The following is a 13102-nucleotide window of genomic DNA, read 5'->3' as shown; positions in this document are numbered from 1 at the left end:
GAATGAGGACTGTGAATGGAAAATAGGAAAAAATATGGCAACTATTAATCCAACTAGATCAGTAAATATCAATGGTTTAAATACACCAAGTACACGAACCATGAGAGACTATGGACTCTGAGAAACAAACTGAGGGTTCTAGAGCGGAGGGGGGTGGGGGTATGGGTTAGCCTGGTGATGGGTATTAAAGAGGGCACATACTGCATGGAGCACTGGGTGTTATACGCAAACAATGAATCATGGAACACTACAGCAAAAACTAATGATATAATGTATGGTGATTAACATAATAAAATAAAATCTAAAAATAAATAAATAAATAAAAAATAAACACACCAAGTAAAAGAAACTGTCAGAGTGGATTAAAAAAAACAAGACCCAACTATTTGTTGTCTATAAGTAACCCACTTTTTTTTTTTTTTTTTTAAAGTTGCTTCCACACCCAGCATGGAGCCCAATGCAGGGCTTGGACTCAAGACCCTGAGATCAAGACCTGGGCCAAGATCAAGAGTCGGATCAAGGCAGTCGCTTAACCAACTGAGCTACCCAGGTGCCCCAAGAAACCCACTATAAATAGAAAGACACAGATAAATTAAAAGTAAAAGGACCATAAAAAATGTACTGTGCTGACACTAACGTAAGGAAAGCTGGAGCAACGATATTAATTTCAGACAAAAATACTTCAGTGAGGGGCACCTGGGTGGCTCAGTTGGTTAAGCATCTGCCTTCGGCTCAGGTCATAATCCCAGGGTCCTGGGATCGAGCCCGGCCTCAGGTTCCCTGCTCAGCCGGTAGCCTGCTTCTCCCTCTCCCTCTGCTGCTCCCACTGCTTGTGCTCTCCTGCTCTCTCTGTCACATAAATAAAATCTTTAAGAAAAAAAATAGTAATACTTCAATGAATATCATTCCACACACATAACTTTTTTTTTCTTATTTAGAAGACAGATGATCTCTTTTTCTCCAGACTTTTCTGTTTGTTTTCTTCTTTTACTGAAGTATAAAATATACACAGTAATGTTGGTAAAATGCATTAAAGAGTATAGCTTGATGAATTTTTTTTGCTTGAAACATTGGTCTTTTCTCTTTAAGTTTTTATTTAAATTCCACTTAGTTAACATATAGTGTTATATTAGTTTCAGGTGTACAATACAGTGATTCAGCAATTCTATACAACACCCAGTGCTCATGCCCTCCTTAATCCCCATCACCATGTCACCCACCCCCCACACCCCTCCCTTCTGGTACCCATCAGTGTGTTCTCTATAGTTAAGAGTCTGTTTCTCGGTTTGCCTTTTTCCCTTTGCTCATTTGTTTTGTTTCTTAAATTCCACATATGAGTGAAATCTTATGGTATTTGTCTTTCTCTGACTGATTTATTCCACTTAGCCTAATAATCTCTAGTTCCATCCATGTCGTCGTAAATGGCAAGATTTCGTGCTTGATGAATTTTTACATACATACATATATTTTCTACAGTTTTAACAATGTTAATTTTGTTAATAATGTGAACAATTTAGCAGTTATCCTGTTAAGCAATGCTCTAAGAACTACACGTGTATTAATTCCTTTAATCCTCATAATAAACCTGTAAATTATGTACTATTATCATCCCATTTTATTTTATTTTATTTTTTTTTAAAGATTTCATTTATTTATTTGAGAGAGAGAGAATGAGAGAGAGCACATGAGAGGGGGGAGGGTCAGAGGGAGAAGCAGACTCCCTGCCAAGCAGGGAGCCTGATGCGGGACTCGATCCAGGGACTCCAGGATCATGACCTGAGCCGAAGGCAGTCGCTTAACCAACTGAAGCCACCCAGGCGCCCTATCATCCCATTTTAGAGATAAGGAAACTAGGGCACAGAGTAAGCATTTCGCCAAGGTCATATGGTTTGTAAACTCGGAGCCACAATTCAGATCCATGCCGTCATGTCCCTGCATCTGAGCGCTTAATATTCCTGTAACTACGTGTAAAGATAATCATGGAAGTGGCTTAGCACGGTATCTGACACACACTAGTAAATGCTCAATAGCATCATCATTTTTACTCTTATTATTACGATTTCATTGAATCTGGGGTGCCATCAGTTGCAAGACACATCATTCTAAATGATACTAACAAAGAAAACACTGTCAATCATAATATATAGTGTTGTAAGACACATTCCAATTTCAAAGATCTTAAGATGTTAAAAAATGTACTTTGTAGAATGAATGAAATTCAGTATTATTGTATATAGTTTTGTAGTCAGTGCTGTTTAATAGCTCCAAATACCATATATGTAACAAGGGCCCCCCCCCCCAGTTATATACTCAGTCCTGACCACTCCTTTGAACCATAAACCTGCATCTCCAACTGCCTACTTAATGTCTCCATGTGGATACCTCAAAAATCACACGTCTCAAACGGAGTTCTCAATAGCCTTTCCCATATTGGCATACAGCAACTCTATTCTTCCAACTTTTCAGGCCCAAAACCTTGGTGTCAACAAATTCTGAGGTCTCTACTTTCTTTCTTTCTTTTTTTAATGTTTTATTTTTATTTATTTGTCAGAGAGAGAGAGAGAGCACAAGCAGGGGGAGCAGCAGGCAGAGGGAGAAGCAGGCCTCCCGCTCAGCAGGGAGCCCGATGCAGGACTGGATCCCAGGACCCTGGGATCCTGACCTGAGCCCAAGGCAGACACAACCGACTGAGCCACCCAGGTGCCCCTGAGGTCTCTACCTTCTATATAAATCCAGAATTCAGCCACTTCTCCCCACCCGCACTGCCAATACAACTATTCCACAGCACCCTGTGGCACAGACTGCTAGCTGCTCACCGACTCCATGCTTTCCTCTTCTGCCTGGGCACACATTTCCCAGCTTCCCTTGCAGTTAGGTGTGGCCACATGGAATGCGAGAACAAATTTCAAGTACCATTTCCAGCCTGTCCATGTAAACCTCGCAAGTATACTAATGTATGCTTTTCTCCCCTTGCAGCTTGCTATGACAGAAATGGCTCCAAACCTTACTCCTAAGGATGACCTTGGTGGCCACGTGTTGAAGCAAAGCAAAGCCTCAGTCAGCCTGGGTTTCTGAATGACAGCATGGAGCGTGGTCCCAATGACCGGTTCACCCACCAGTTATGATACGATGAGCAATAAAGAAATTTTTGTTGTTTGGACAAGGAGGAAAATGATACTGGAGGATAAAAAGATGGAGAGTCTTGTCTTGTTAAACAGCAAATGTTACCTGTAATAAAAGGAAGTCGCACTAAGTGCCTCCTGAGCCCACAGCTTTCAGAAAGGAGGGTGGAAAGCGATGTTCGTAGTGTGTAGTGATGGTTACTTGCTATATATAGTTAGCAAGGTGTTACAAGAAAGACAAAAGCTCAGGTAAGAATGGGCTGATTAAGTTGCAGAAATCAAGTAAGAAATTTGGGGATGCAAGATTAGAAAAGCTGACTGCTGGAGAGCCTGGGTAGCTCTTGAGCCCCCGACACTTGATTTCTGCTCAGGTCGTGATCTCAGGGTCGTGAGATGGAGCCCCACGTCCAACTCCCCGCTGGGCATGGAGTCTACTTTAGATTCTCGCTCTCCCTCTGCTCTCTCTATCTCAGTATCTTTCAAAAAAAGAAAAGGGACGCCTGGGTGGCTCAGCGGTTAAGTGTCTGCCTTAGGCTCAGGTCATGATCCCAAGGTCCTGGGATCAAGCCCCACATCAGGCTCCCTGCTCGGCGGGAAGCCTGCTTCTCCCTCTCCCACTCCCCCTGCTCATGTTCCCTCTCTCACTGTGTCTCTCTCTGTCAAATAAATAAATAAATTCTTTAAAAAAGAAAAGAAAGAAAGAAAGAAAAACTGACTGCTTCTGCATCCCAAATAATAAGACTGAAAAGGGCTTTGTGTAACAAAGGTCTAGGGGAACAGCTCCCTCAGGACGTCCAGTGACCCTGCTTATCTCCACGGAGGCCACACAAACAAGGGATCTGCAGTCTGACCCAACTCATGGCAGAATCCTCTGTGATTCCTCCTGGAACATAGGGAGTTAAGGACAGGGAGCTGCTACAATGTTGCTTCTCGCCCCTATCTTATGGGAGACCGCCACAAGGCTGTTTCTTATCCATCTCCCTGGTTTGGGGGAGGGCAACCCTTTCTAGCTTCCTCGCTAGGATCCAGCTGCCAGCTTCCGTGGCTTTCCATAAAACTGCTTAGCTGTAGTTTAGAACTGGCTTTTTCCACAGCCAGTGACTGACCACTCTGGTGGTCTGTCATTTCGTTCCTCATGTTCAGTGTTACCCTGTGGGACCGCCTGAGCAGTGGACACAAAGGATTCTAAGACTCCTTAGTTAAACAGGGGGACTCTGCCCTAAAGCGAAAATCAGACTGAAGGTGGTGGTGCCCTTCTCATCTAAGCCTGCTGTTTGAGATGATATCGAGGGAGCCCCCGTTAGTTTCAAAAGGGAGCAGCGCAGAAACAAGGAGACAAATACGTCAAGGAGACGCCACCATCACCTCTAGGAAGAGAACGTGGGCAAGGTCTAAAACAAAAAGATCAGAGGACTACTGAGGTTTTGAGGGAACTGAATCACCGAAGAAATCAAGACCTGGCCTGGTTTAAAACAACCCTTGGGCAGGAAACCATCTGGGAAAGCGGAGGGAGTTTCCAGTCCCCATCATTATCTCTCTCACATCCTTTCCTTCACTCCCCCCCTCATGTTCTCCATACCAACCAGCATCCTTATCATTCCGTGAACAGATAAAGCACATTCCCACCTCAGATGCTTGGCCTTGCTGGTTCCTTCCTATCCCTGAAAAAAAGTTTCTTTTCAGATATCTACAAGGTAGTTCATATTTGCAGATTTCAGGTATTTACAAGGGACATCACTAGATCCCAGCGCTAGGTACACCGGGATAACTGAAAGACACTGTAGCTTTCTCCCTGCAGCTCCCACTCCCACAGGCACCAGGTCCACTGTTGGCTGCATAAAACAAAAGCTAGACATAACCTAACTGCCCCGCCACCTGCTCATGCAAGGACCTCAGAGCCCCCACAAAATGCACCTAATTATTTCCAGGAGTCACTAGGGTTTGTCACATGGGCTCGGGAACAAGTCCCATCCACTAGTCTCCATGAGACTCTACTCTCGGCTGGATACCAGACACTGCAGCCACTCTGAAGACTCCCTGAGGGTACTGGTACCTCCAGCTTGATGACAGTAGTTCTACCTTGGTGGCCCCTTAGGGAGTAGGGTGCAGAAGGTGCCTGCTGCTTTGTGGTGTGGTTAGGGTGAACAGCTCTCTCACCCGAGTTATCTTCTGCTAAAGGAGCCCGGAGCAGAGCCAGATGGGACATGTAGGATAAGGCAGCCATATTGCATCCTGTAGTAAGAGCATTGGCACTCTCCTAGGTCGCTTGTCTTCGAGGTATTCTGAAACACAATTTCCAATGTGTGGGGGCAGGGTTTCCCACACTAACGAACAATTCTCACACACCAACAGGGTGCCTGAGAATTCAACTCAATTCTGACACTATCTACCTGGAAAGATATCAGATTCTACTACAGGTTAAGGATTCAGTCCTACAAGACTGCCACCCCTCTCCCCAACACACACACATCCCCTCACCTCAGACACCAGTCACAAAAGCAGGTTGTTACTTATGCTTCTGACCAACTGGCTATAGATAGATAGGAGGTTCAATGACCCCCTCCTTGGTGACTCAATTCCAACACCAGCTGCAAGTCTACGTTGACCTGTCTTCTGACTGGCTAGGTTCCAACGACCTACTCCTTGGGTTCAGTTCATTTGCTGGAGCGGCTCACAGAACTCAGAGAAACGTTTCACTTACTAGATCATTGGTTTATTTTAAAAAGATATAATTCAGGAACAGCCAGATGGAAGAGATGCATAGGGAGAGGTCTGGGGAAAGGATGAGAAGCTTCCATGCCCTCTCCAGGCGCGCCACTCTGCCCACATCTCCATGTGCTCACCAACCCAGAGGGTCTCTGAACCCTGTCCTTTTAGTTTAAATCAATGGCCAATGGTGATTGATTCAATACCCCCCCACCCCAACCCATCAGAGGGGTGGGACTGAAATTTCCAACCTTCTAATCACAAGATTGGTTCCCAAGACAACCAGCCCCCTTCCTTATGTACAGTCCAAGTCACTCATGAACATAACAAAAGACACCTTTAAGGCTCTCAACAAGGAGGAAATTCCAAAGGTTTTAGGACTTCTAAGACCAAATATATTTCTCATTATAAACCACAATATCACAGTCCACTCTTGCCTTCGAACACGGATCCCTAATAGCAAAACAATCATAAAAGTCAAAAAGATATCTCATTCAGTCATTAATAACTATCCAGTCCAGCATCATATGGAGGAGGAGCAGTCCTCCAGGATCCCAGCGGGTTGGCCACTCAGGTTTGCAGGCTTCCACTGGATCCTGTCAGGTTCCAAAAACAAGAGTGGTCTTCGCAACATTCGGCTTCACCCGCTCAGTCATCTGGTATACTCAAGCTAAGAAGTAACAGCATCTCCCACTCTGAGCGTCTTTGGAGAGGTCAATGTAATATTGGATTTCCCTCATTATATAACACACGTATTCATTCCCTTACCCCTCAGCTACTATTTTTCTTTCCCTCCATTTATATCCAAACCTTCCCACCTCTGGAAGGGACATTAGGTTTGGCCACTGTGCTGGCGTAGATTGCAGGCAGCAAAACTAGTCTAGCAAGTCCCTCCCCCTCAGTCCAGGTCTAGTCAGATAAGGTAAGGTTACCCACGTGCAGAACTAGTGGGCTATCTTTACCACCAGACCATACAGCTGAATTCGCTGTTAGCCCCAATTTCGCCAGAAGGGGTGAAGGCCCATCCTGCCCCATCAGGCCCTTAGGAATTCTGACACAAAGGTTGAAAATACACAGTTGCAGTTTCTTGCTTAGGAATCCGGCCCTTGTAGTCCTGGGTCCTGTGACCACCGCATCAAGTAAAAAAAAAAAAAAAAGTTGAGGCAATGTGGAAAAGAAAGATTACTAGCACCTTCCATACCCCCTCTTCCCCAGGTCCAACAGAAAAACAGGAATCTATCCAGTGGGGACACTCCTGTCGTGCTGAGTGTGAGCACACACTCGTGAAGGCCTGTAAACCAGCCCCCTTCATGTGTTTCTCTCCCCCTTGCCCACCTCGACCCCCCACCTTTAGACAACCACTGTTTAATCACCCCATCCATTCTCTGACAAACTAGTACTCTGAGGAGGATATCCCTGCCCAGTGTTGGACATTATCAGCTATATAAAGTATATTCCTCGGTCTGAAGAAATGCCGATGGGCTGTCCAAAGTAGCACCGTGTCCTCGGTTCTGGTTCTTTCCCAGCACTGGGGCATCTGCCCCTCCCACCGGGTATGCAAAGCCAGCCTAGAGTCAGTGACTCCTGCTGTCAGGACCTCTGTAGCCCCCCAGGGGGCTGCTAGCATCAGTCTCACTTGCCCCCACCAGGGAATCTGCCACATAGCCATCTGTAGTCTCTGACTCCTTTGCTAACAGAACAATTCTTACTAACATTTTGTGCCTCACAAGGTGCCAGAGGAACAGGTGTGGAACCAGCCCATCTCTGCACTGCTGCAGACCCCCAGTGTCCACTCATCTCATGGACCCAGGCGGCCACCTCAAGGGCGCACAGAGGGAGATCTGCTGGTTTGTTCCAACCACCTTCCGAACCTGGAAGGGAGTTCTTCTGATGGGCACTGATATGCCCTACCTTAATGCACCCCTCAAATCTCCACAGGGCCATGCCCTGCGTGGGCATCCCTTTAATAGGCCACATTTCTGCTGCACTCCTGCCTGACCAGAAGCCCAGGCCACTGGCCACTGCCCATTAGTCAGTAAAAAGTCAAACATACAGGCTTTTTATCACGGTTCAATTCTTCCATCACTGCTAGCAAAACAGCATGCAATTCAGACCACTGAGCTGATGGGTTTTTACCTTTTTCAGTCAGAATGGAGGCCTTCCAAGCAAGATGTTGTCCATTCTACCCACCCCCACCCCCGTGGAACTTCTGTCCACAAATCAAGCAGCTCTTTGTCCGTCAGTCGAGAGCTGTTTATAGGGCACTAAGTGACGAGAGAATCCAGCAAGCTCCTCACACAGTTCCAGAGTCAGTCCTAGGGGAAAGGGGGCTCCCTGCTCCTGAGCAAACTCCTCCTCGCATTCCCCAGGCACTGCCATCCCTATTAAGGTGTTTCTCCAACATCATCCTAGACATTACGGGTATTTCAGGTTTCAAGATGATGTATGTCCCTCAGCTTCAATTAATATCCCATAGCAAGGTAGTAAATGCCCTTCAAAATTCTCTTCCCCAAAGTCCCAGTAGCGGTCACTGGGAGGCGCTCAGAGGCTCTTGCCATAAGCCGCAGTCTACACTCTACACAGCGTACTCTACTCTACATTGGGGAGAATTGGGCTTACCAGCATTCCAGCTTCCACCCTCCAATGGGTGGGCTCAGGGGTCTTACTGGTTCCCATTTAGGACGTCCGCTAATATTTATTGCTCGTAGGGCAAATGTACGTGCCTTTTGTTATGATACTAGGTAGGGGAAGTATTCCCGTCAGATACAATGTCCACCCCTTGTCAATCCCTAATATTTTGCCTTTTAGCCATCAGGTAAAAGAAACGCAACCCCTTCCCATAAAGTCTATTCAAACATACAAATTCTCCTACAGACTTTTACCACGATGCCATCAACTCACATTCTTAGCGGTAGCCTCCGTTAGGACTTCATCAACAGGTTATATAGGGTAAGGGAAGTGTTCCTCAGCCACATTTAATATCCATCCCCATAAAACATTCAAGTAAAGTTAACATGATTCCTTTAGAGAGTTATCAGCTTCAACATTCCAACTTTCGTAATCCTATCAACCCTATGTTTTTACATTCTGTCAATTTAATTGTGGCAGGAGTCAGGGCTTCCCTTGGTACCAAAGTTTATGGGACTCCCAGATCAAGGAGTCCGGGAAACTTCTCTTCTCTGACCATTTCACCCACTCTTGTGCTATAAAGGCTTTGGGTTCCCAGTGAGGGGGTCAAGCCAAGGGACCCTGACCCTTTTGTCAATCTTTATCTTGATCAATCTGCCTAACTGCTCACCCACGCAGTTGCTGGTCAGGTACTTCATTGTAATTTTTGCCTTCCGGGTTGTAAAATTTCTCCAAACGGGTAAATAAAGCAGGATTGTTTGGGGCCCTTTAATGCTGGAGGAGCAACAGGGGTCCATTTGGCCCAACCACCCTTAGGTAGTACTGTATTAAAGCCTTCGTCTTAACCTCATCAATGTCTGTTTTATTCATCCTATTTCTTAAAAAAAAAAAAAAAATTATGCAACTTATATATACTAAACAAACAAAAAAAAGTTCACCTATTTCTTACTAATCATCTAAAAATTTCCACCCGGCTCGGACGAGTCCTCTTTGTTTCCTCTTTGCTTCGCTCCTATCGATACTCACTTTATTCACCGTATTTCTTAATAACTTCAAAAATTTCCACCTAGTTCCGGAAGCGTCCCTTGACTTTCCCCATTGGCTTGTTAATTAATCTAAGGTTTCTATTAGCATCTGTAAGACCCCTGAGGAGAAGCTGAGACAGCAAATTCGATGAGGATTCCCGAGCTGTTTTTTGGTTTTGCAACAATGAGGTTACATGGGGCGCCCCTGAGAAAGGGACCCCCTCAACCACAACATTTACCATGACCTGGGTAATGGGCACACTGAGCGGGTTAATATTTCGGTCGTCATAAAGCCAGTCCCAGATGCCTTGCATAGGAAGCGTATCAGCTGCTTCATCGGGGTGTTTTGACTCGGCATTCATGGGGGTTAAGGACAGTCCCCTTTCTAAGGATTAACAAGGCTTAGGGTGGCTTTTATGCAGTCCACCAGACTGGTTGTTCCCTCGGGAAATGTCTGGATCACATAACAGCCACCTGCGATTGTTCCATAGTGATCTGTGGGTCAGGCATCGACCCAAACACGCTCCTCCACCCAGGGGCATTCAGACCAGAGACACCGCCCCCAATCAGTTACTCCCCCAAACCCGTTCAGTGAGGCTTCCTCAGGAAGCTGAGGATACTTATAGACAAAATGAAAACAACTCTTGCACACTATAGCCCCCTAGTTACAAAAGTTTCTTCGCTTCGCCCTTCCCCCACAGTGACTTTTACCTTGGGGGGCGGCTTTGAGGCTAATGGTCAGAGCTCAGACTCACTGAACTCGGAGTTTGGACTAGCATCAAAGTCCAACTGAGCGTTCCCTTTTAGTTTAGCTATTACAGTTAACGATGACCAAGGGATTGAATATTTTGCCTTTTTCTCATTAGTATGTACTTCCTTATTCCAACTGCCCAGGAGTTGGGTCCATGTTTAGTTAACTGAAGGCAGCAGTTGCTGCTTCATTCCTTGCGTGACCACATGGACACCCAGGAATCAAGAGGTTCATCCCCACCCGACCTCCCTTCATCCTTTCTCTTCCCAAACCACATGTTTCTGTGAGCCAGGGACTGTCTAGCAAATCCCAATTCACTGACCACCAACTCTTTTGGGTTCCTGGACCCAAATCCAAAGTTGGGGGAAGGGCCTTCCACACAATACCAAGCAATTCCTGACACCAGCAGTGAGTCCAAGAATTCAACTCAATTCCGGTACCACCTACCCGGAGACAGCATCAGACTGCCCAGGTTAAGAGTTCAGTCCGACAAGACTGTTCCCCTACCCCCCGGCCACCCTACATCAACTTCAAATGCCAGGCACACGCCCAGGCTGTTAACCGTGCTTCTGACTGACCAGCTATAGATTGGAGGGTCCAATGACCATCTCCTTGGGTTCGATTAATTTGCTAGAGCAGCTCACACAACTCGGAGAAACATCTCACTTACTAGGTCACCGGTTTATTATAAAAGGATATAACCCAGAAACAGCTAGATGGAAGAGGTGCACAGGGCAAGGTCTGGGGAAAGGATGAGGTGCTTCCATGCCCTCTCCAGGCCCGCCACTGTGCCTGAAACTCCACGTGTTCGACAACCTGGAAGCTCTGTGAACCCCCTCCTTTGGGGTTTTAGGGAGGCTTCATTACATAGTCATGATCGATTTAATCATTGGCCATTGGTGATTGATTCAACCTCCAGCCCTCTCTCCCCGCCGGGGAGGTCAGGGGGTGGGACCGAAAGTTCCAACCCTCTATTCATACTTGGTTCCCCTGGCAACCAGCCCCCAGCCTTAGGTGCAGCCCAAATGTCACTCATTAACATAACAAAAGACACCTTTGTTGCTCTCATCACTTAGGAAATTCCAAGGGTTTTAGGAGCTCTATGCCAGAAATGAAAGGGAGGCCAAATTTATATTTATTACCGATCACAGTATCACAGCCTGTAAATTGCAACTACCTTTTGGAGGACATATTTTTAACATCTAATGCAAGTTGTAAATATGCGTTCTCTCTGACCCAGCATTTCTTCTACTCTGTCTCGACTCTAGAGAAATACCCCTCAACAGGTACAAAGATGCAGGGACATGAACATTAATCACAGAATGTGGGTAAGAGTGAACATAGGGCAACAGGGAAATAAACAATGGCATATACACTCCTAATAAGGAATATTAGGCAGCAGGTGAAAAGAATGAGATGCGGGGGGGCGCCTGGGTGGCTCAGACGGTTAAGCATCTGACTTCGGCTCAGGTCATGATCTCAGGATCCCGGGATCCTGCCCTGCGCCCGGCTCTCTGCTCAGCGGGGAGTCTGCTTCTCTCTCTGCCCCCTCCCCAACTCTCTCTCTCAAATAAATAAATAAAAATCTTTTTTAAAAAAGGAAACGAATGAGGTGGGTCTATGCGTCATCATATGGAATGAACGACATCCAAGACAAACTGCTTAGTGAATAAAGCAAATTGCAAAAAGATACGTATACTTCGCAAAAAAAACAACAACAACAACTTTTAAACCTACGCATAACGCCACAAATGTTTTAATCAGCATATATATGTAGAAAAGCACATGTAAATGATAACCGGTAACACTGGCTGCCTCTGGGTAGGAGGGAAGACAAGGGAATCAGAACTGGGGCCGGTGACTGAGAGGACTTCAGCTTTTTTTCTTCGTAACTGTCCTTCAAGGACAATTAACGCTTCCGTAATTAGAAATTAATGTTTTATAAAGGGCATCTGGCTGTGTAGCGAAATTGTCGAGCCGCCCCCACCTTCTTTATCACTTTAGTGCACACTGGCGCAACTTCCAATTGGTAGCGCCTGCATTACTTCGCCCAAGGACTTTCTCTTGCCACCGGAACCTGCTCAGCTGCTGAAGTTGCCTTTGCTGCCCATGTGGCAGACCAGAAATGCTGGGGAATGAGCCCCCTGATCGCAGCCCTCAACCAAGGACTGACTGATGGGAGTGCGGGTACCTCTCATCAGGGACGAGCCAGGAGGTAGAAAGCGCCTTCGTTATTTGAACAGACAGGATTTACTATTTAAAAAACAAAACAAACAAACAAAAAAACCCCGTAAACTAGGCATAAAGTTGTAAAGGAGCTAACTCCAGTGGTGAAAAGAGAACTCTAAGGTATCGTAAAGAAAGTAACCGGAGGAAGCGGCTACCAGCCCCAGGGCTGGGGTACAAAGGAGAGAGAAGGGAATGGTTACAACTTAGAAGCTTGGAGGAAGGGCTCCATGGAACAGGGACCCAGACCCCCGAGGAGGGGGTGCTACTCACCCCATGCTGGTGTTGCTGATGGGGGTGGGATGAGTCTGGTTCTGTGAATCCTGGAGAGCTGCAAACCGGATTCAGCTGTAGACAACGAAAGGCGCTGCTGGGGCGGCGGTGAAGAAATGTTCTAGGGGAATGCTGACAGCAGCAGGAAGCTGACAGGAGGGAACAAGGAAGAACAGAAAGGAGTTTAAGTTGCTACGTCCTCCTCCCGCCTTGCAGTCTCCCTCTATCGCCCCCTAGAGGCAGAGTCTAGCAGGAAGCAGCCGGCCGAGCTGGAATGCGGATGGTCGCGTCCCATCCCCCCGAATCAAAGGGTAGAGTATAGAAGGGTGAGTTTGAAGCTGAAAAACTTAATAACATGCGGGAAAATAGAG

General features: G+C 46.3%; 1 protein-coding gene across 1 annotated transcript in view; it reads right to left on the bottom strand.

Moving 5' to 3' along the window:
• The window catches only part of USP9X (ubiquitin specific peptidase 9 X-linked), a 166957-nt gene extending 154095 nt beyond the window's left edge, over positions 1-12862 (bottom strand). The window contains exon 1 of the mRNA XM_035003152.1: positions 12732-12862. The gene's annotated coding sequence lies outside the window, so the exon portion shown is untranslated. The remainder of the gene's footprint in view (positions 1-12731) is intronic.
• Between the last annotated feature and the right edge of the window lie 240 nt (positions 12863-13102).

This window comes from Mirounga leonina, unplaced genomic scaffold (assembly GCF_011800145.1).
Source record: "Mirounga leonina isolate KUSES-001 unplaced genomic scaffold, KU_Mleo_1.0 Mir_101609, whole genome shotgun sequence".
Classification (NCBI taxonomy): Eukaryota; Metazoa; Chordata; class Mammalia; order Carnivora; family Phocidae; genus Mirounga; species Mirounga leonina.
This window is presented reverse-complemented; position numbering and strand designations above follow the sequence as displayed.